This window comes from Malaclemys terrapin, chromosome 2, assembly GCF_027887155.1.
Source record: "Malaclemys terrapin pileata isolate rMalTer1 chromosome 2, rMalTer1.hap1, whole genome shotgun sequence".
NCBI lineage: Eukaryota > Metazoa > Chordata > Testudines > Emydidae > Malaclemys > Malaclemys terrapin.
Genome location: NC_071506.1, coordinates 155,607,972 through 155,630,249, shown reverse-complemented (window position 1 = coordinate 155,630,249; position 22,278 = coordinate 155,607,972).

Here is a 22,278-nt window from a genome sequence, read left to right as displayed (position 1 = left end):
CATGTGTGATTTGCCCATGCATGACTTGCATGCACACTTTGGATATTGGCAGATATGCAGGTCTAGGTGCACCAAATTACACTTGAGATGCCTTGAGAGAAAACAGTGTAAGGGTTTTCCCTTATCTCTCACATTCATCTTGGCCTGTGCTGCCTACTTTAGTAATACATGCATTTATACGCATATACATTTAAAGTATAATAATAACAGGTTTAATGTTATAAAATACAAGATTGAGATTTTTTTCAAGTTATAATAATAATTTTAATTTATAAAAATTGCATTTAGATATTAGAGTTTTCTATTTTTCCTGTCTAATTTTTAAAGAGTGATTTAAAAATAGGATTCCCCTTTAAGAATAGAATCCTCAGTCAAATGTAAGAACTAGAAATAGCCACAGCTAAAATGTATGAATAGCTGCAATGCCTGTCAGCATGATGAGACTCCTCTGAACAAACATCAGAACAAATACACAAATTTAAATTGAGCAATCCAGTACCACTCCTCTGCCATTTTGAATAGAATGCAATCATCTCTGCACCCGAGTTGCACTAAAAGTGGGTGTGACTCAGATTCCTTACTGCATTGCCAAGAGAGCTGTTCATTTCATCAATAAGTAACTACTGGGCTTTGATGTACCATTTTATGAAAGCTAAAGTAGGAATCAATGTGGACTTTAATCCAGCACAGTATTCACTGGACATAGAAGCGAAGGACCGTGTCTCACTTTCTGAACTGAAAGCACAGAACAGTGTCACTGACAGAACAGAGCCAGGACCTCACTTTGTGGACCACACCAATTCCAACTTTTATCCTGAGAATGAAAGAAAACAGACCTTCTTTAGGCCTTCGAAAACAAACTCAAAGCCAAGTTATGAAAGAAAACTATAAAACAAGGACTTGTGCATATCAGTATTCTACATAAATGGATAAAACTTAGATCTGTCTGTCCTCTTATCTTCTCAGGTTGTGAGGGATGGTAAAGTACAGTCCAGTGAAAACCAATAAAGGTAACACTCATTTAGCATTGGAGATTCGTTGATCAGTCTGCATCTTGAGAACAAGATTAGGAGAAATAGCATAATGCTTTTATTCACAAGTGAAACCTAATGCAGGTTACGTTGAACAAGTAGAACATTATTAAATCCTATGGACTACTCTGTCCATTTGGCTGAGTTGGTTCCAGCCTAACTCCCCACATTCCAAGTTTCCACTCGTGTCCCATCTGTTGACTAATATATGCTGGCTAGCATATGTACATAACATATTAATAATATGTATTATCCATTTATATTAGAATACATTAAGCACAAACAGCATCAAGCACAAATATTACAGCAGTTATATAGCATAAATTGGCCTATAATTTTCATAAAATTCTGTTCTCTTATACTCAGTATCATAACCCCTTGCATTCACTGAGGTAAGTTTTTGCTTGAGCAAACAAGGAAGCTGTCAAGATCAGGACAGATCTTTATCATAGCAAAAGAAAAGGAGTTAATTTCACAGGTCTGTAGTGGAATGTCCCAAAGGAAGAGGACAAGACATACGATTGTTCTATCCTAGTACAGACCTAGGAGGTGCCTTCATGCCCTTTGGTTCCTGAAACACGTGTGTTCAGAACAAAGGGATAAGGGGTACACCATATCAGAAAAACAAGGTAGAAAGTTGATTGGCTAAATCTAGTTTCAGATAATGTACACAGAATTTTTTACTTGTAAACAGGTAGGACCTGTTTAAAAAGGCATTAGGGGTGTAACTTTGGGAGCACACCTTCTGCGTTAAGGTGAACATAATGACACTGTACGAGATGGCCTTCTTCCTGTACTATAGTATTATTGGCTTATAGCAATAAACCTGACTGACATTGGTTATTTGGTCACAGTATATTACATAACAAACCAAAGGGTTATCAAAGCAATTGACTGTACTATTTATCAACACATCCATAACTGTCCCTCCAGGGAACATGGACCTGCTGACTCCAGTTCCACTGATCATGATATATCATCCCTATTTTACAAACATTTTAACATTACAAACAAATGATTGGTACTCAGACGCCCACCCTGTTTTCCTTCAGCCAGAGGTTGCTAGCACATAGCCGAGATGGAATTTCATCTTTACCATAGACTCAGCTGGTTACATGGTCTTTGAAATAGTTTGGTCTCCTCAATAGGCAATCACACCAGGAACGACCTCTCTGTCACCATCATCTTTCTCTGAGTCTAGCAAACTCTCTCTGTGGAGTCTACTCCTTCCCCGTGGGGTGTGTCTCCAGATGGTTCTCCATCTCTCCATTCTGTGGAGATCTCTGCAGGCTCTCCCTGGGTGTTGTGTCTGCTGGCTCGTAAATGCCTCCTGTTCAAATCACTTGCCCCCATGCATAGTCATCTCATATGACCTGGGTGCCAATGCACCTCTCATGACCCCTTTAGTCAACTCATTCTGGTGTCTGTGTAATGGCTGGATCCTCAGAGCAGTGCCTGTCTCCAAGACTGATAGGTCCTTGGCTGAATTGTGGTATTATAGTACCTGCTTTCTCTGATTGTTGGCCATCTCCTTTCAATGGTATCTCCATCCTGCTGGCTGCAATAGGTCTCCCCTCACTGGGTTTTGGTCCTTCATCACACCAGTGCCTATTCTGAATTGTTTTGCACACCTGTGATGAGGTATTCCTGTGTGCCAAAAATGTTGGCCAGGTTTCTGAACAAGAAAGAACAGCCATATGTAACAATCTTTTATCTGTTTTCACAGCTGATTTCCACCTAACCTTTACTTTGTGGGTATGCTGAGGTGGAGGGGGGAGGTGTGGTGGCTAAGCTCCCATTTGTGTGCAAATTCCTTGATTTCTTCAGACAAATTAGGATCCATTGTCAATGAATAATGCATCTGGGCCTTCAGTTTGCCAATCACTGACTTGCTCCTTGTATTAGGCAGGTGTTTACCTCCCGGTAATTTGAATACTAGCCTACTGTAAACGATACAGCTTTGACTTGGAACTAAATATGTCTGCTCCTACCTTTCCCAAAGTTGGGTGTGCAACACATGTGATAACAGTCTCTTTCTACCAGCAACTTTCACATGAGTAGCAGGTATCACATCCTTTTATCAAGGAGTGGAGTTGTGTATTCACTTCCAGCCAGTAAACACATTCTAGAGCCTGTTTAAGAAAGCTGTCAATGTCTAGGTGTGAAGCATGTATTTTTTTTACATGAAATCTTTATGTAATGAGGCAGGGATAACTGCTTTCTGTCCTTGAAATATGATTCCATCCTCCATATTCAGCTCAACTTTAATTTGAAAATATGGTTCTGCTCCTACAGGTATTTGGCTTTTGTTTCCTGACCACCCTGCAGTAGTATCTCTTTCTTGATTGCTTGTAGTTGGATGTCCTTTTCCACAGCCTCTCTGATTTCCATCGGCTTTGTTGTAGAAATGGGAGACAGTGCACTATGTTAATGTATTCAGTGTCCTGATCCCTTCCCCAACTTGCTTATGCTGGGTATATATGCCCTGCTCAGGGTGTCAGCGGACACCAGTAATCATCCTGGACAAGGTCTGATCTCTACCTGGGTGTATATCAACATGTGCTGCAATCTCTTTGGAACACAAAAAGGGGCTTTGTCATGATTGTTACTAGGGGTTTATGGGTCTAACTGCACTATTGGTGCGTGGCCAAAGATGTACTGATGGAATAACTACACTCAACATACCATAGCGAGAAGCTCTTTTTCTCACTGGGTGTATCGCTGCTCAGTCTCTGATAGGGCTGTGCTGGTATAACCAATCAGTTACTCATGGTATTGTCTCTTGTTGCTTTCCTGTCCTTCGAGACTGAACCTGATATGCTCTCAGACTACAGGAGAGAGTCACCCTGTCTGATGTGTTCTCCCCCTTGTACCTAGGTACAAGTCTCACTGAATCTTTCTGAGACCTTCCTCTGCTTTTGCACACACTGCTAAAATGGTTTGAGTTGCCACATTCCTTGCAATGCTGTCCTACTGTGGGGAACTTCTTTAGCTTCTCATGCTGTTTCCCATGGTAAATGCACCTCATGGTAGGTATGGAACCCTGGCCACCTGCTCTCCTTTGTACTTCTGGGAGTGTTGCATTTCCTAAGGCTTTCATCATGTCTCTTGAGGCTTCTGCTCCAAGTCCCATGTCTAAGCATCTGCTAATGCAAGATCACCTTCCCGAAGCAGTTGCTCCCACAGGGGGTGATCCCAAGTGCCACAAACTATTCTGTCCCAAACCACAAAGACTGTCAAGTCCTTAAATTGCATGTAGCAGCCATTGTGCATAAGGCAGTAATATAGGGGTCTATCCCTTCCCCTTCGGATTGATCTCTAGTGAAGAATGTGTGTTACTCCACAGTTTTGTTCTGCTTCAGGGAACAATATTTCCCCATGGCTCTTACGACAGCTGTGAGGCTTGAAGTAGTGATAAACAGCTTTCTGCTTTGTTCCCCAATAAGGCACAATAACAGTTTTACTTTCCTGCTCTTGTCGTCTTGGTGCATGGCCAGGTCTATGTAAATGTAAACTCTGCTTCCGCTGGCTCCATCACTGGGTTAGGATTGTACCTCCAAAATCCAGAACTCCAGGAGGCTTCATACCAAGTTCCATGGCTCATACTACCACCTGCTGCACAGCAGAGAACTCATTGCTCAGATGCTCCTACCATGTTTCATTCACTCTGAATGAAGCTGAATGCAGATTAAGTTGAACAAGTCAGAACTTTATTAAACCCTGTGGACTGCTCTGTCCATGTGGCTGAATTGCTTCCAACCTAAATCTCAGGCCTTATTTGTTTCCATTGGCATACTGTCAATATTAGTCTCTCCAGGGAACAATAGCCCTCTAACTCCAATTCCACTTCTTGTAATTTTGGATAGTAGATAGTACTAGTTTATACAAACCCTTTCTTTCTGTTTAAATGTTCTGGTATCAAATAGTCACCAATCAAAAAAAAAAAGTTGTTGAAGATTTTTTCATCTGTTAATGTAAAGAGTACAATATTATAGCTAGCACTATATACTTGAAAACTCTTAATCCCTGCTTTAACTCTTGTTTTGAAGAAATATATATAATGCTGCTTAGATACATATAAAAGTACTTTTAAAAATTAGGTAATCAACATTGCCCATTCACAAAAAATTCTATTATATTTGGCAACTTACTCAAATTATAAATCTTAAATAGCAATGCTTAATCTTATCCCTAGAATATGGTACTTCTAGGGATGAGAAGTAGAAAGAACAGGAACAGAATTTCCATTAATTTTTTTAAAAAACAGAGTCGTGATCTGTTAAATGTATCTAGCATCATTGTAAATGAGAATAATTTTACAGGGAAAAACAATCCTGCCTATATCGAATTTGGAGAAAACTCATACTTTATCCCCTACTTTTGCGGTAGTGGGATATAAGGATAAGAGGGCATGAGCAATCCTTCCTTTCCTCCACCCTTCATATGTCTTAAGCTAGGATATTAAGTGTTTCATATACTTGAAATACATCATGTAACCAAAGCAAGTTGTACGTTAGCATGTGCTAGATAGTTGAGTCGAAGCCTAGGCTGCATGTTAGTTAGCCTAGGCTAGCCATCATATGCTAAACCCCCATCTTTTATCCTAATCTAGACATACCCTCTAAATGCAGCTGTGCAGAGGGCAGCCATAATTTGGCTGACATGCTGTGAAGCATAGCATAGATTTGGAGGAGTTGCCAACTAGTGCTCTAGCAGTGACAGTGCTCTCATACAAAACGGATCTGGGTAGGTCAAAGCATGGCTGAGGAGAGAGAAACGGTGATTAAATCAGATACTCATAAAATACCATCTTAGACTCAGACTTTAACGTCAGAAGGGACCATTATGATCTTCTAGTTTGACCTCCTGCACAATGCAGTCCACAGAATCTCACCCACCCACTCTTGTAACAAACCCCTAACATATGTCTGAGCTATTGAAATCCTCAGCCTGTGGTTTAAAGACTTCAAGGTGCAGAAAATCCTCCAGCAAGTGACCCGTGCCCCACGCTGCAGAGGAAGGCAAAAAAAACCCACGGCCTCTGCCAATCTGCCCTGGAGGAAAATTCCTTCCCGACCCCAAATATGGCAATCAGCTAAACCCTGCGCATGTGGTCAAGACTCACCAGCCAGACACCCAGGAAAAAATTCTCTGTAGTAACTCAGATCCTACCCCATCTAACATCCCATCACAGCCCATTGGGCATATTTACTGCTAATAGTTAAAGATCAATTAATTGCCAAAATTAGGCTATCCCATCAGACCATCCCTTCCATAAACTTATCAAGCATAGTCTTGAAGCCAGATATGTCTTTTGCCTCCACTGCTCCCCTTGGAAGGCTATTCCAGAACTTCACTCCTCTGATGGTTAGAAACCTTCATCTAATTTCAAGTCTAAACTTCCTGATGGCCAGTTTATATCCATTTGTTCTTTTGTCCACATTAGTACTGAGCTTAAATAATTCCTCTCCCTCCCTGGTATTTATGCCTCTGATATATTTAAAGAGAGCAATCATATCTCCCCTCAGCCTTCTTTTGGTTAGGCTAAACAAACCAAACTCTTTGAGTCTTGTAGCGAAGTGACGACTCACCGGTGCGGCGCCTCCTGCTGGTTGTCCAGGGAATTAGCTCTTTTCAGCCAGGAGCGCCCTCTGCTGGCTGCCATCTCAACTGCCGCTGGCCCCGTGTCCCTCCCAGACCCCAGTGCCCTTCTAGATGAGGGTTCTGTCCCCTGGCAGTACCCCCTTAGTCTGGGTCTTCCCTCCCCAGGGAACCCCCACCCCCATCCCTCCCTTGCCTCAGTGGCAACTGTCAGTGACCATCTAGCCCCCGCTCCCTGGGGCAGACTGAAGTCTGTACCACTCATCATCAGCAAGGGGAGTCGGACCAGCTGCCTCTGCCTAGGTCTGGGCTGCCCCTCTGGAGCCCTAGTACACTTTTGTGGGCCCTCACCTCGGTCTGCAGTCTGGGGCCCTGCTAGGCTGGAGCTCCCCAGCTTCCTCTGCCCTTCCCCAGCACTGCTCTGCCTTACGTATCCTCCTCAGCTTCTCAGGCAGCCAGATCCTCCTCTCTCCATGTAGCTAGAGAGAGTGCGTCTTGGCTTCTGGCCCCAGCCCTCTTATAAGGGCCAGCTGGGCCCTCATTAAGCCAGCCACAGCTGTGGCTGATTTCCAATCAGACCAACCTTTCCCCTGCCACAGCCCTCTCCCAGGGCTGTTTTAAGCCCTTCAGGGCAGGAGTGGGGTAACCACCCTGCTACAAGTCTCCTTTCATAAAACAGGTTTTCCATTCCTCGGATCATCCTAGTAGCCCTTCTCTGTACCTGTTCCAGTTTGAATTCATCCTTCTGAAACATGGGAGACCAGAACTGCACACAATATTCCAGATGAGATCTCACCAGTGCCTTGTATAACGGTACTAACATCTCCTTATCTCTACTGGAAACACCTCGCCTGATGCATTCCAAGACCGCATTAGCTTTTTTCACAGCCATATCACATTGGTGGCTCATAGTCATCCTGTGATCAACCAATACTCCTAGGTCCTTCTCCTCCTTTGTTACTTCCAAGTGATGCGTCCCCAGTTTATAACAAAATATCTAAATGCATGACCTTGCACTTTTCACTATTAAATTTCATCCTATTACTATTACTCCAGTTTACAAGGTCATCCAGATCCTATTACTATTACTCCAGTTTACAAGGTCATCAAGATCTTCCTGTAGGATATCCCAGTCCCTCTCTGTATTAGCAATACCTCCCAGCTTCGTGTCATTCGGAAACTTTATTAGCACATTTCCACTTTTTGTGCCAAGGTCAGTAATAAAAAGATTAAATAAGATTGGTCCCAAAACCAATCCCTAAGGAACTCCACTAGTAACCTCCTTCCAGCCTGACAGTTCACCTTTCAGTATGACCTGTTGTAGTCTCCCCTTTAACCAGTTCCTTATCCACTTTTCAATTTTCATACTGATCCCCATCTTTTCCAATTTAGCTAATAATTCCCCATGTGGAGCCATAATAAATGCCTTACTGAAATCAAGGTAAATTAGATCCACTGCTTTTCCTTTGTCTAAAAAAATCTGTTACCTTCTCAAAGAAGGCGATCAGGTTGGTTTGGCATGATCTACCTTTTGTAAAACCATGTTGTATTTTGACCCAATTACCATTGACCTCAATGTCCTTAACTATTTTCTCCTTCAAAATTTTTTCCAAGACCTTGCATACTACAGATGTCAAACTAATGGCCTGTAGTTACCCAGATCACTTTTTTTCCCTTTCTTAAAAATAGGAACTATGTTAGCAATTCTCCAGTCATACGGTACAACCCCTGAGTTTACAGATTCATTAAAAAATCTTGCTAATGGGCTTGCAATTTCATGTGCCAGTTCCTTTAATATTCTTGGATGAAGATTATCTGGGCCCCCCGATTTAGTCCCATTAAGCTGTTCGGGTTTGGCTTCTACCTCGGATGTGGTAATATCTACCTCCATATCCTCATTCCCATTTGTCATCCTACCATTATCTCTAAGCTCTTCATTAACCTCATTAAAGACTGAGGCAAAGTATTTGTTTAGATATTGGGCCATGCCTAAATTATCCTTAACCTCCACTCCATCCTCATTCTTTAGCGGTCCCTTTCTTTCTTTGTTTTCTTCTTATTTATATGGCTATAGAACCTTTTACTATTGGTTTTAATTCCCTTTGCAAGGTCCAACGCTACATGGCTTTTGGCCTTTCTCACTTTATCCCTACATGTTCTGACTTCAATAAGATAGCTTTCCTTGCTGATTTCTCCCATATTCCACTCCTTGTAGGCTTTTTGCTTTTTCTTAATCACCTCTCTGAGATGCTTGCTCATCCAGCTTGGTCTACAACTCCTGCCTATGAATTTTTTCCCCTTTCTTGGGATGCAGGCTTCTGATAGTTTTTGCAACCTTGACTTGAAAAAAATCCAGGCCTCCTCCACCTTTAGACCCACAAGTTCTTCAGTCCAATCCACTTCCCTAACTAATTTCCTTAATTTTTTTAAAGTTAGCCCTTTTGAAATCAAAAACCATAGTCACAGATCTATTTTAATTTATCCTTCCATTTAGTTTGAACTGAATTAACTCATGATCGCTCGAACCAAGGTTGTCTCCTACAACCATTTCTTCTTTGAGGTCCTCACTACTCACCAAAACCAAATCTAAAATGGCATCCCCTCTTGTTGGTTCAGCAACTACTTGGTGAAGGAATCCATCAACTAGCGCATCCAGGAAAATCTGATTACTATTATTACTACTAGCACTTGTCCTCCAGTCTATATCTGGGAAGTTAAAGTCTCCCATGATCACACAATTCCCATTAGTATGTACTTCATTAAAAACCATTAAAAAGGTCTCTATCCATATCCAAATTGGATCCCGGCAGTCTATAGCACACCCCAAGCACTATCCCAGGGGAGGCTCTAGTAGCTTTCTTCCCCAGTGTGATTTTTTCCCAGACAGACTCTGTCTTATCCATTCCATAACTTCTTATTTCTTTACAGTCTATCTCATCATTGATATGTAATGCTACTCCACCACCTTTGCCTTTATTTCTATCTTTCCTAAATAGCACATACCCTTCGATGCCTGTACTCCAGTCATGACTACTATTCCATCATGTTTCTGTTATCCCTACAATATCTGGTTTCACGTCCTGCACCAAGAGATCTAGTTCCTCCATCTTGATGAGAATAGCCCATGTTTTTATGAGGAATTATATTTTTAGCAGTATATATATCAATGTTGGGCATGGTGGCATGTGCCTGTAATCTCAACTACTTGGAAGGCTGAGGCTGATAGATCACTTAGGAGTTCTAGGCTGCAGTGCACTATGCTGATTGGGTGTCCGGTGCCACTGACAGCCTAGCCAGTGGGTGGCTGAAGGACTGGCTAGAACAACATGAATGACATGTTGTGATTTAAGCTCTCTCTGTGAGGGCTGGTGGACTGATCAATCAAGGGGATATATATCAACCACAGTTTATTAAAAAGCATATAGCTAAAACAAGGATCATTAAAACAAAGATACAGTTTCAACCTTAGAACATGCTACTAAGCGTTTGTCTACATGGTGAGGAAATGCGCTCCAGGAAGGTGTGATCTCTAAAATGCATCAATGTGCTGAGTGTCAATTCATCCATGTAGACCCTGCTGGTGCTTACTAAAGATTCCCTCGAGAGCTTTAACATGGTACTGTTTCAAACAGCTCTATGTTAAAGCCCACCAGCAGGGTCTGCATGGACCAATTAATGTACAACATGTTCATGCACTTCAGAAGTCCCAGCTTTGTAGAGCACATTACCCCAACATGTAGACAAGCCCTCAGATACATGACATTTAAGAGGTGATTAAAAACAAAAACAAAATTGCAGTAAGACTGACCCAGGTACTGATTGGTTTTGATCAAGTTTTTATAAATCTTTCTCAGCCACCATAAATCTAATTATATGTAGGGTCTTCAAATCTGCTCCAAACATACAGAATGAGTAAATTGCTTCTTTCTATGGGAGAGGCTGTGATCACAAAAAGGATGAAATATTGCACCTTAGCTACTGTCAGTATAGATTTTTGTTTTGAAGTTCATGCAAATTTCTACAGTGAACATTTCACTAAAAATCCAAACTCCATTTAGAAAAGTCCTGCATAGAACTTTTGAGTTCACTACAATTTACATATCGGGTTCAAATCTGTCTTAGCTTGATCCTTTATATGTACTGTGACAGACCCAGACTAGTGAGGTACAGGAGTCTGGTAGAGGGCAAATATATTGGTCACTGGATGAGTAGTTTTCTGTTCCCTGAGTGACCAGAGCAGGGGCTGCACTAGAGTAATCAGGAACCTGTTAGAACCAGTTAAGGCAGGCAGGCTAATTAGGACACCTGGAGCCAGTTAAGAAACTGCTAGAATCAATTAGGAGAGGCTAGCTAATCAGGGCACCTGAGTTTAAAAAGGACCTCACTTCAGTTTGTGGCATGCATGTGAGGAGCTGGGAGCAAGAGGCACAAGGAGCTGAGAGTGAGAAGACATTGCTGGAAGACTGAGGAGTACAAGCATTATCAAACACCAGGAGAAAGGTCCTGTGGTGAGGAGGCCATGGGGAAGTAGCCCAGGGAGTTGTAGCTGTTGCGCAGCTGTACCAGGACGCACTCTAGACAGCTACAGTCCACAGGGCCCTGGGCTGGAACCTGGAGTAGAGGGCGGACCCGGGTTCTCCCCCTAAACCTCCCAACTCCTGATCAAACACAGGAGGATTTGAGCTGGACTGTGGCTTCTCTACCAGAGGGGAAGGTCTCTGGGCTGTTTCCCAACCCACATGGTGAATCTGTGAGGCGAGCAAATCCGCCAATAAGCGCAGGACCCACCTAGGTAGAGGAGGAACTTTGTCACAGTACTATCACTGCATGGATAGCAATTTTTTGTGTTTTGTCTTACTTCATTACACCATTGTGTTAATGAAGTTTTCAATAAGGAGAGATGAGGTGTCAGGGTACAGTGGTCTAGAGAACTGGAGTATGAAGAAGACTGGAGCTTGATTGCACTCCAATTTGAGTAAAACCAGAATTTCCACAAGGCTTGGCACTTATCAGAAACCAATTTCTGAGATGGCTGTATATGCAAGACAGACCGTGTCTCCTGTACATGCTCTTGGGCTTTTTATGTCTATGCTCAGGGCCGGCTCCAGGCACCAGTCGACCAAGCACGTGCTTGGGGTGGCACCTTGGAGCGGGGCGGCACTAGGATTTTTATTTTATTTATTTATTTAGGTTTGGCGGTGGGGCGCTCGGGGGGGGGGGAGAAAGGGGCTTGGCATGGTGCTTGGGGGGGGGGGGACGGGCTTGGCATGGCACGGCGCTTGGCGGGGGCAGCGCTTGGAGGGGGTGGGGCTTCGGGCGGCGTGGTGCTTGGAGGGGGTGGGGGCTTGCGCGGCGCACAGGGGGTGGGGGTTTGGGCAGCATGGCGCTCGAAGGGGGGCGGGGTCTTGGCGCTTGGATGGGGGCGGGGGCTTCGGGTGGCGCAGTGCTGGGGGGCGGGGGCTTGCGCAGTGCTCGGGGGTGGGGCTTTGGGCAGCACAGCGCTTGGAGGAGCAGGGGCTTGGCATAGCGCTCGGAGGGGGGGCAGGGGCTTGGCACGGCGCGTCACTCAGGGGGGCGCGGAGCTTGGAGGGGGCAGGGCTTCGGGCGGTGCGGTGCTGGGAGGGCGGGGGCTTTTGCGGCGCTCGGGGGCGGGGCTTCGGGCGGCGTGGTGCTGGGGGCGTGGGGATTTCGGTGGCGCTGCTGGGAGTGGGTTCAGATGTGCATTGCACATGGGGAGGGTATGGGGGAGTGGCGCTATTCTTTTTTTCATGGGGCGGCAAAAAAATTAGAGTCGGCCCTGTCTATGCTAATGCACATGCTGATCATTTCAGGAAAGTCCAAGACAACTTGCCCTATCATAGAACCAGTGTATGCAGGGTTCAAACTGGACAGTGCACCTCACATACTAATATCAGCTAAACGGTGCAAATTCAAACACTTAAATGAATGGCCTGTCTTTCAAAAATGTAGAGCAACCTACAGCATGCACAGACTTCAGAGACAAACCAGCTGAGTATTCAATACATTTGAAAATCATGCCACTTATTTAAGTACCCCAATTATGGACTTGGAGTTTAACTTTAATCACATATTTCTGACAATTTTGATTTGAGGGCCTGATTCTGACTTTGATGATACACCTATTGAAATCTTCCTTCTTTGAAGGAATACTGTAGTAGGGTCGCGCCGGGGCTCTACCCTCCGAGACGGAGGGGTGCCACACCGGCTCACTATAGCTCAGACAGTCAAAGCTCAGGTCCCCTTTATGCAGGGGCAGAGCGCTAATCAAGGGCTTAAGCAGGCCTGGGTCCTGGGTCAGGGCGCGGCACAAACAGTCACATCTCAGGCCCTCTGGTGCAGGGGCTGAGCAGACAACAGTTGGGGTAAGCCCAGGGTCCTACACCTGAGGGTTGGGTGAGGGGGAAGCCTGCCACCCGTGAGCAGGGTGGCAGGGGGGATGCAGGCCCACCCACTCCACTGCGTTCCAGCCCAGGGCCCTAGCAGCGGTTACTGCCGCTGCTGGTCAGTCGGGTATCCTGACCGAAACCCACTGACATCGGCTCACAGGCCTCTGCAGCCGGACCGGGGTCGGCTACCGCCGGGCTACTTCCGTTTTCCCCCTTCAGGGCCTACCTCGCTGGCGATGCCGGGTACAGGCCAGTCCAGCAGCATCGGCTCCTCTGGTGCAGGGCTTGGAGGCCGGTCCGGCAGCTCTCCCCCAGGGTAGCTGGCATGGGTCAGGCTTGGCCAGTCCTCCTCGGGGTAGCTGGCACGGGTCAGGCTTGGCCAGTCCTCCTCGGGGTAGCGGGTCCGGGGCAGGCTTGGCCAGTCCTCCTCGGGGTACCTGGCGAGAGGTAGGCTCGACTGGCGCGGGCAGGCAGCCTGCGGCTGTCTCCCAAGCGGGAGCTCAGCCCGGGACGTCTGCTCTCTCTGGCGGTCTGGGCCTCACTGAGCTCTGCCGGTGGGCTTTTATACTTCCGGGACGGGGCCGTGACCTCGGAGGGGCGGGCCCCGGACCCGGTGGCTTCGCCTATGCTGGGGTTGGAGGAAGCTCGGCCCTATTGTAGACGGAGGGGCGCCACACCGGCTCACTACAAATACACATAACAAAAAGGTTACTACTACTAAAAGTTGTATATTTCAGACATTGTTATTGACATACTTATGGGTAAGAGAAGCTGTTATTTGTATCCCCATGGCCATATAGATAAGAAAGTCAACTACTTACTGTATTTCAGTCAAGGGTCTTAGGAGAGAGTTGATTAAAATGAAGGGAAAGCCTTGTATTTTATGATATTTTAAGACGGTACAACCTCATTTGAAATACAAAATACACTGGCACTACACATTACCATGTTTATTCAAGATCATCTGGTCAACTAAACACTTATTAAATCTAGTTTTTGACTTGCCTATCACTGAGGTTGCATACCTTAAAATGTTGAGTTCAAGTCAAAGTTTTTAAACTTTGGTACCTAATGTTAGAAATCTACACCCAGGGTGAGGCACAGTTTGAAAAACTGGGTCTTAATAATAAGAGTCAGGTGAGGTCCAGAAACTCTGTGTGACATAATCAGATTCCAAATGAAGGATGTAGCTAAACTGAAACCAATGAGTATGAAAAGCAAGCTATTCTGCTGGGTAGGAAAGATAGAAAATGTGGCAAAAGACCACGTTGGCTTAACCACGAGATCTTGCATGATCTAAAAAATAAAAAGGGAGTCATATAAAAAATGGAAACTAGGACAGATTACAAAGGATGAATATAGGCAAACAACACAGGAATGCAGGGGCAAGATTAGAAAGGCAAAGGCACAAAATGAGCTCAAACTAGCCTCAGGAATAAAGGGAAACAAGACTACTTTTTATCAATACATTAGAAGCAAGAGGAAGACCAAGGACAGGGTAGGCCCACTGCTCGGTGAGGAGGGAGAAACAGTAACAGGAAACTTGGAAATGGCAGAGATGCTTAATGACTTCTTTGTTTCGGTCTTCACCAAGAAGTCTGAAGGAATGCCTAACATAGTGAATGCTAATGGGAAGGGGGTAGGTTTAGAAGAAAAAATAAAAAAAGAACAAGTTTAAAATCACTTAGAAAAGTTAGATGCCTGCAAGTCACTAGGGCCTGATGAAATGCATCCTAGAATACTCAAGGAGCTAATAGAGGAGGTATCTGAGCCTCTAGCTATTATCTTTGGAAAATCATGGGAGACGGGAGAGATTCCAGAAGACTGGAAAAGGGCAAATATAGTGCCCATCTATAAAAAGGGAAATAAAAACAACCCAGGAAACTACAGACCAGTTAGTTTAACTTCTGTGCCGGGGAAGATAATGGAGCAAGTAATTAAGGAAATCATCTGCAAACACTTGGAAGGTGGTAAGGTGATAGGGAATAGCCAGCATGGATTTGTAAAGAACAAATCATGTCAAACCAATCTGATAGCTTTCTTTGATAGGATAACGAGCCTTGTGGATAAGGGAGAAGCGGTGGATGTGGTATACCTAGACTTTAGTTAGGCATTTGATACGGTCTTGCATGATATGCTTATCAATTAAACTAGGCAAATACAATTTAGAGGGGGCTACTATAAGGTGGGTGCATATCTGGCTGGATAACCGTACTCAGAGTAGTTATTAATGGTTCCCAATCCTGCTGGAAAGGTATAACAAGTGGGGTTCCGCAGGGGTCTGTTTTGGGACCGGCTCTGTTCAATATTTTCATTAACAACTTAGATACTGGCATAGAAAGTATGCTTATTAAGTTTGCAGATGATACCAAACGGGGAGGGATTGCAACTACTTTCGAGGACAGGGTCATAATTCTAAATGATCTGGACAAATTGGAGAAATGGTCTGAGGTAAACAGGATGAAGTTTAATAAAGACAAATGCAAAGTGCTCCACTTAGGAAGCAACAATCAGTTTCACACATACAGAATGGGAAGAGACTGTCTAGGAAGGAGTACAGCAGAAAAGGATCTAGGGGTTATAGTGGACCACAAGCTAAATGAGTCAACAGTGTGATGCTGTTGCAAAAAAAAAAAAAAAGCAAACATGATTCTGGGATACATTAACAGGTGTGTTGTGAACAAGACACGAGAAGATATTCTTCCACTCTACACTGTGCTGGTTAGGCCTCAACTGCAGTATTGTGTCCAGTTCTGGGCACTGCATTTCAAGAAAGATGTGGAGAAATTGGAGAGGGTCCAGAGAAGAGCAACATGAATGATTAAAGGTCTTGAGAACATGACCTATGAAGGAAGTCTGAAAGAATTGGGTTTAGTTTGGAAAAGAGAAGACTGAAAGAGGACATGATAGCAGTTTTCAGGTATCTAAAAGGGTGTCATAAGGACAAGGGAGAAAACTTGTTCACCTTAGCCTCTAAGGATAGAACAAGAAGCAATGGGCTTAAACTGCAGCAAGGGAGGTTTAGGTTGAACATTAGGAAAAAGTTCCTAACTGTCAGGGTGGTTAAACACTGGAATAAATTGCCTAGGGAGGCTGTGGAATCTCCATCTCTGGAGATATTTAAGAGTAGGTTAGATAAATGTCTATCAGGGATGGTCTAGACAGTATTTGGTCCTGCCATGAGGGCAGGGGACTGGACTCTATGACCTCTCGAGGTCCCTTCCAGTGCTTGAATCTATGAATTGCCATTTGCTTGAAAATCACTGGGAGACTTTGACTTTTTATTTCTGTTACCCAAGAAGAAAATCAGGATCACCATGAAATTCTTCAGCTGAGACACCAATGGGAGAGGATTGTTTGTTTTTAATTAATCAAACAGGGCTGCGGTCAAATTTTGTTTCTGGAAGATGATCCATATTTTTGAGCCAAATCATAGAGTTAGGTCAAAATCCTGTTTGCCTTTTCAATGTTCTTTGCAAACTTTATATAAATTGCATGACATTTGTCATTAATTTGCTATTTTTCACTAAATAAAAAAGGAAATTGCAGTTTTAAGATCTGGAAAGAAGAGATCTGTTTTCATGTTTTGGGCATGAGCAAACTGAGAGATTGACAAACTCAAATAGCAAGTATGAATATATTTATATAAAATCAAATGGAATTGACAGCAATAATGATTGGGCAACACTTAAATAAGAGTTTTTATGAGGGTGAAAAACAGCAGCCAGTCAGATCAATTTGATTTTCACCTGTTGATTTTATATTTCATTATATAACAGATTAAATTAATAAAAGACTAATAGATGCAAAGAAGGCACAAACCACTGATTGAGGAAAAATATAAGAAATGCTTTTATACATTACAGTGGAAAGGAGGCGGGGGGGGGGATCACTATAACTAGTCAAATATGAATGATGCAAAAGCACAAAAAACCCTCCACAGAAATGGCTCCTTTTTAAAACATAGCAGAGAAAAAGAGGTGACAGATAGGGCCCAAAAAGCAATACATCAATGAGATAAACAAAGATTGAACTTTCCATAATGGGAAGGAACAAGATGGCTGCTGTTTCATATTTAACAGCAATTGAGAAGAAAACCTAAATTAACTTAGAAGCACCAAAAATAAAAGGCTTTTCCCATCCAGACTTGGACAATAAACTAGTTACAAAACCAATAGCATAAGCTGCCAGTTGGTCAGATTATTCAGTAGATTCAAATATTCTGTGCACCTATCTGTGTGTGCAATACCAGCTGGATGCATGGAAAGTAGACATTTGCATGTGCACATGGGCAGGTAGATGCATGCCTGACCTTGAAAATCTACATTTTAATTGTTAAGCACCCATTGAAAAAAATGATTTTTACTGATGCTTAATATGTAATGGTCCTGGACACCCCTCATGCGGACGAAAGCTCACCAGTCCTGGGGTCAGTCAGGCTGCCATGTGACATAGAACAGAGCTCCTCCTTCTATGGTTGTGGCCTATGAAGGATAAGGGTGAGTGATGCACACAAATGAGATCTGTATGCCCTCCACTGGCTCTATATGGATCCTGACTCCTCCCCCACGCAGGAACCCTGGAAACTATTATTGCCTGATATCGTAGCAGTGGCAGCAGCTCCTGCAGAGTAACCTGTGTATGTGAGTGCATGATTGGAATGCAAGGTGATTCCCCCCCCCAAACAAATGTTTGTGGGTGAATGGCTGGCTGTTGCTTGAGACTCAGCAGCTCTTCCTCCACTACCTTCTCTGGAGAGGCCCTGTGGGTCTTGTGTCAGCTAGCACCAGGGTGCAAGGGGGACTACTAAATCCACTCACTGTCTCCCCAGCCATCAGTCAAGCAGGAAACCTCCACCTCCCACATGCTGAGGGAGACAGTGACTCCCCATTTGTTCCTGCATCACTGGACCTATCCAGTAGCACATTACGAACTTCTTTCCTGCTAAATGAGCAGCATTGGCCTCCCTTTATTAGGGGGTCAGAGCCAAGACTCTGATCATGCCCTGTCCCTCCCCTTAAGTTTCCTTCCTGTACTGGTAAAAATACCAGGGACAGTCCCTACTTTTCTTCCCCACACCTGCAGTGGAAACCCAAGGTGATCACACAGGGACATGGGGACTCCTGCACCCACATATGGATGCACAGGGAAGTGCCACAATCTGTCTTGATGGTATATATTCATTAAAGTATTAGACATCAGATCAGTAGTCTAGTGGCAATGCTAGCAGCTGCACTTACAAATGATATCCCTGTTTGGGTCCTCTGCTCAGTCCCATGCTGTTTTGCAAAGATTCAGAGAGAACATTTACAAACTTTCAATGCTTTTTTTAGTATGTTCAATTTTATTTTTCAGATGCATTTATTTTCCTCATGAGGGATTCTTTTTTATGTATTGAAAACTGAATCTCTTTAGTCTTAGCTTCTTTGTCTAGACTGAGACATGGCTGTCTCGGGTGATGCTGTTCGTTAGGCTCCTGGCTGTTGCTCTGAGAAAACCCATTTTATTTCTAGCAATAAATGAAATATGACTCTCAACTCAATAAAAGTAAGCACTAGATTTAAGGTTTAGGTTCTGCATAATCATATATAAATGCATAATTGGCAAATTACATTCTTCTAATTTCCATACACTTCAAATGCATGCTATTGTCTCTTCTGATTAACAGCACATAGTTGTACATTGAGTGCGATGCAGCATAGCTCTAGATGAGAGCATTGGAGGTGGACAACAAGATTTAGTTTTAAGTCTGTAAACAAAAGGAGGAATATTATCTTCATTTTTCAGCACTCTTTGTAGCTTTTGCAATTTGAATGGCCACTGGCACCTTGCAATTTGAGCTGCACTTCAAAACTGTATAAAGACTGTAATCTTCAGCCACTGTTCTGGCAAAAAAAATATAGATTTTTTTTTTTTTTATACAGGACATTTTGTTTGTTTTACATGTAATGATAGCACTTCAAAGAAAACTAAGTATTTTTATTGTTGCTTAAAATATATCCACTTTTCATTTAGAAACCGTACTATTGTAGGTGTTTATTATCTAGTAGTTCAAATCTTTTTTTCCTCATCTTTGTCAGTGTAATGGTGCGGAACTCACCTCTGCGACGCCTCCTGCTGGTGTCCTGGGAATTCGCTCTTTTTTTTTCCAGCCTTGGAGCGCTCTCTGCAGGCCGGTGTCCCACTGCCGCTGGGCCCCCGCATCTCTCCCTGGAGTCTGGTGCCCCATTATCTGGAGTGCTGCCCCCTGGCAGTAACCCCTCGCTCTCAGGGTCTCCCCTCCCCAGGGAACCCCCAACCCCTATCCCCACCTCACCTCAGTCATAGGCTACTGCCAGTCAACAACTAGCCCCCCGCTCCCTGGGGCAGACTGCAGTATAAGCCACTCATCACAGGCAAGGTTGGGTTTGGACCTGCTGCCTCTGCATAGCTTTGGGCTGTCCCCTGCAACCCCAGTACCTGTTTGGCCTTAAACTAGGCTGCAGCCTGGGGGGGGGGAGGGTTCCAGGCCGGAGCTCCCCAGCACCCTTGACCTTCCCCCAGCCCTGCTCCGCTCCACTCCAGGTACCTACTCTAGCTCCCCAGCAGCGGTGACCACCCCGCTACAGTCAGCCATATTTTTTTTATGAAATAAAGAGCAGTTATTTAGACAGTTCTAAAATATCTGATGCCAGTAAGGTATTTATATTGTGAAACTCCAAACCAAGCCACAATTTGAAATTCATCCTTTCAGAATTTATAAAATATAATTTTAAGAACTAAAGTAGATGGAAATGTTTTATACTGTATATAGAGTATAAATCCAATGAATTTGGGAAAAAATATTTTATAGTTTTAACCTGTCATTGATCTATACCCTAATGATAAGGAAGTGTACAACTCTGAAATCATGGCAAACTCTACCAATAAACATATTACATAGCATATATATATATGCTAACTAATAAAACCATTTGCAAATATTATGAACACTAGGTAGCATAAGAGCACTTAACACAAAGCACCTTTAAAGTCTCAGTTATTAATTATGAATTATTACTATTATCATTATTTTAGAAAATAGAAATGCAGGGTAGTTTGGCCATGATCATGAAACAAGTTAGAGTTTGGGCCAGAAACAGAATCCAGTTCTTGTGATTTCTAGGCCTATAGCCTGTCCTCTGGAGTGTGCTGCCTCTAATGAAAACATAGGGCAAATATCAGGACAAATATAATGGGTTCTATTATATGGCAGAACAGATTAATAGAGCTGCCCAAAAAATTTCGGATGGAGCAGCTGGAGTGGAAAGTTGAACATTTTCAAAGCAAGCAGACACTTTCTGCCAAAAAACAAAACAAAACAAAAAAAAACTTTAATTAAAAAAAAAACAGTTTTCTATCAAAAAATCTGATGGAAGTGTTGTAACCAATCCTACTAGTTTGTGCATGTGCATACCCACTGGTGTGCACAAATGTGTACATCCCCCTCAAAAACAGATTTGCTTATTCTTGAAATCAAAGCTTATCTGCTTATATAATTTAGGATGAACATCATGTTGTTTTTCCACCAAGGGCAATAACAATTAATAGTGGTTTCTCACAGCTGTAACACTTCATTTTTTGATATATAAATATTTCTAGTTCTGTTTGATAAAAGTCCAGCCTCTGGACCAGCAGGCTTCAGAGATAACTGTAGCTATGTCACAACTCTGCTTGACTTTCATAGAAGTGGATGTCCCCAAAACCTGTATATCTGATGAGAAATTTAATTCAACACTGATTGTACAAGGACCTGCAGTTGTAACAAAAGAGAGATTCTAGACCCATCCCTATGACACTGGGCCTTTCAATGTACCTTTTATGTAAGAAGGGAAACACATTCCTGGCCCCTACCTATTTAAGAAAATAAAGCACAGTCTGGGTGTGTGTCCATCCTTTCCCTTTCTTTCTGACTAAATGGGAAGGGTGGTCCTGAAACCTTATATTAATGGCACTCTTAACTTGCAATATTGTGGAAATTGCTGAATCCACTGCAATTTTGACAGTGGGAGCCCCCACTCTCAGCCCTGGGTGACCAACAGCAGAAAAGTAAGAATGGACTTTATTATGGCAAATAGTAAGATCCATTATTACTTTCCCACAACTTGGCTTGTCTGCAACTCACCCCCAATTATTTGGCAATCATCCTGCAATTAAGTACGGCTGTATTTATATTATAATATGGAGTTATAGCACAGAAAAATTGATAACCTCTGATCTAAAGTATTACAGGATGAAGGCCAATCTAGAGAAACTTACAGGTCTGTCTCATCTTACGCTGGGGTTACGTTCCGCAGTCAGTGCCTAAAGCGAAAATCGCCTGTAGTCAAAATTACATTGAGTGTAATGGCGGGCGGAATCTCTCTTTTTTTGTTTTGTTTTTGCCGACCGTGTAAAGCTGAAATCACACATGTTAAATGCGCCTAAGATGCGACAGACCTGTATATTCTTTATTATTCTCTCTCAGCCAGGACTCATTGGCTTTCAGATGAACCAGTTACGACCCCTTGACCGAGTAGCAGAAAAGCTAGCAAACACAGCATTGTGCCAGGTAAGTCTGTCAAGATTCAGGAAGAATTCTAACTAGGGAATCTAGCATCTGAAAATAAATCTGATAAGGAGTCAGTTACGATAAGGAGGCAGTTTGATAGGTATGCTAAATTCCCTAACTCTGGTAACTCCAGTGAAACCAATGCAAGGCACATAACTGAATGGCTGGTGGACTTACCATCTGCTACTACTCTGGCTAAAGTCAGTGATTAGGTGTTAACTACCACAAGGGAATTTTTAAACTTTCAAACTGATACAACATGTAAGAGATTCCTTTTTCTTTCAGTCTGAAAGCAATAACTCCATTTCAGTCTCTTTCACAAAAGCTACCTGAGACCAGACATGCTATCAAAGAATCCTACACTGCACAGTTATCTCATTGCAAATTTGTCACTTTGCCCAGCCTTCTTGGGACATGTGTAAAGGATCTGGAAGACAGAAAGAAATCATGATCTGGACAGCCAGTAATGGAGTATCAAGAGGCATCTGCCTGGTTTGTCATTCACTGTTCACACTAGTAGTGAGTGAATTATTTAGAAGGGTGATAACAGGTACTGAAATTGACAGCCCAAGAATTGAAAAAGCATCTCTCTCTGATAGATATTTTAATCCTCAAAGGTATTAGCAAGGCCTTCTATACTGATCTCTCATCAGGGAGGTGGCCTGACAGA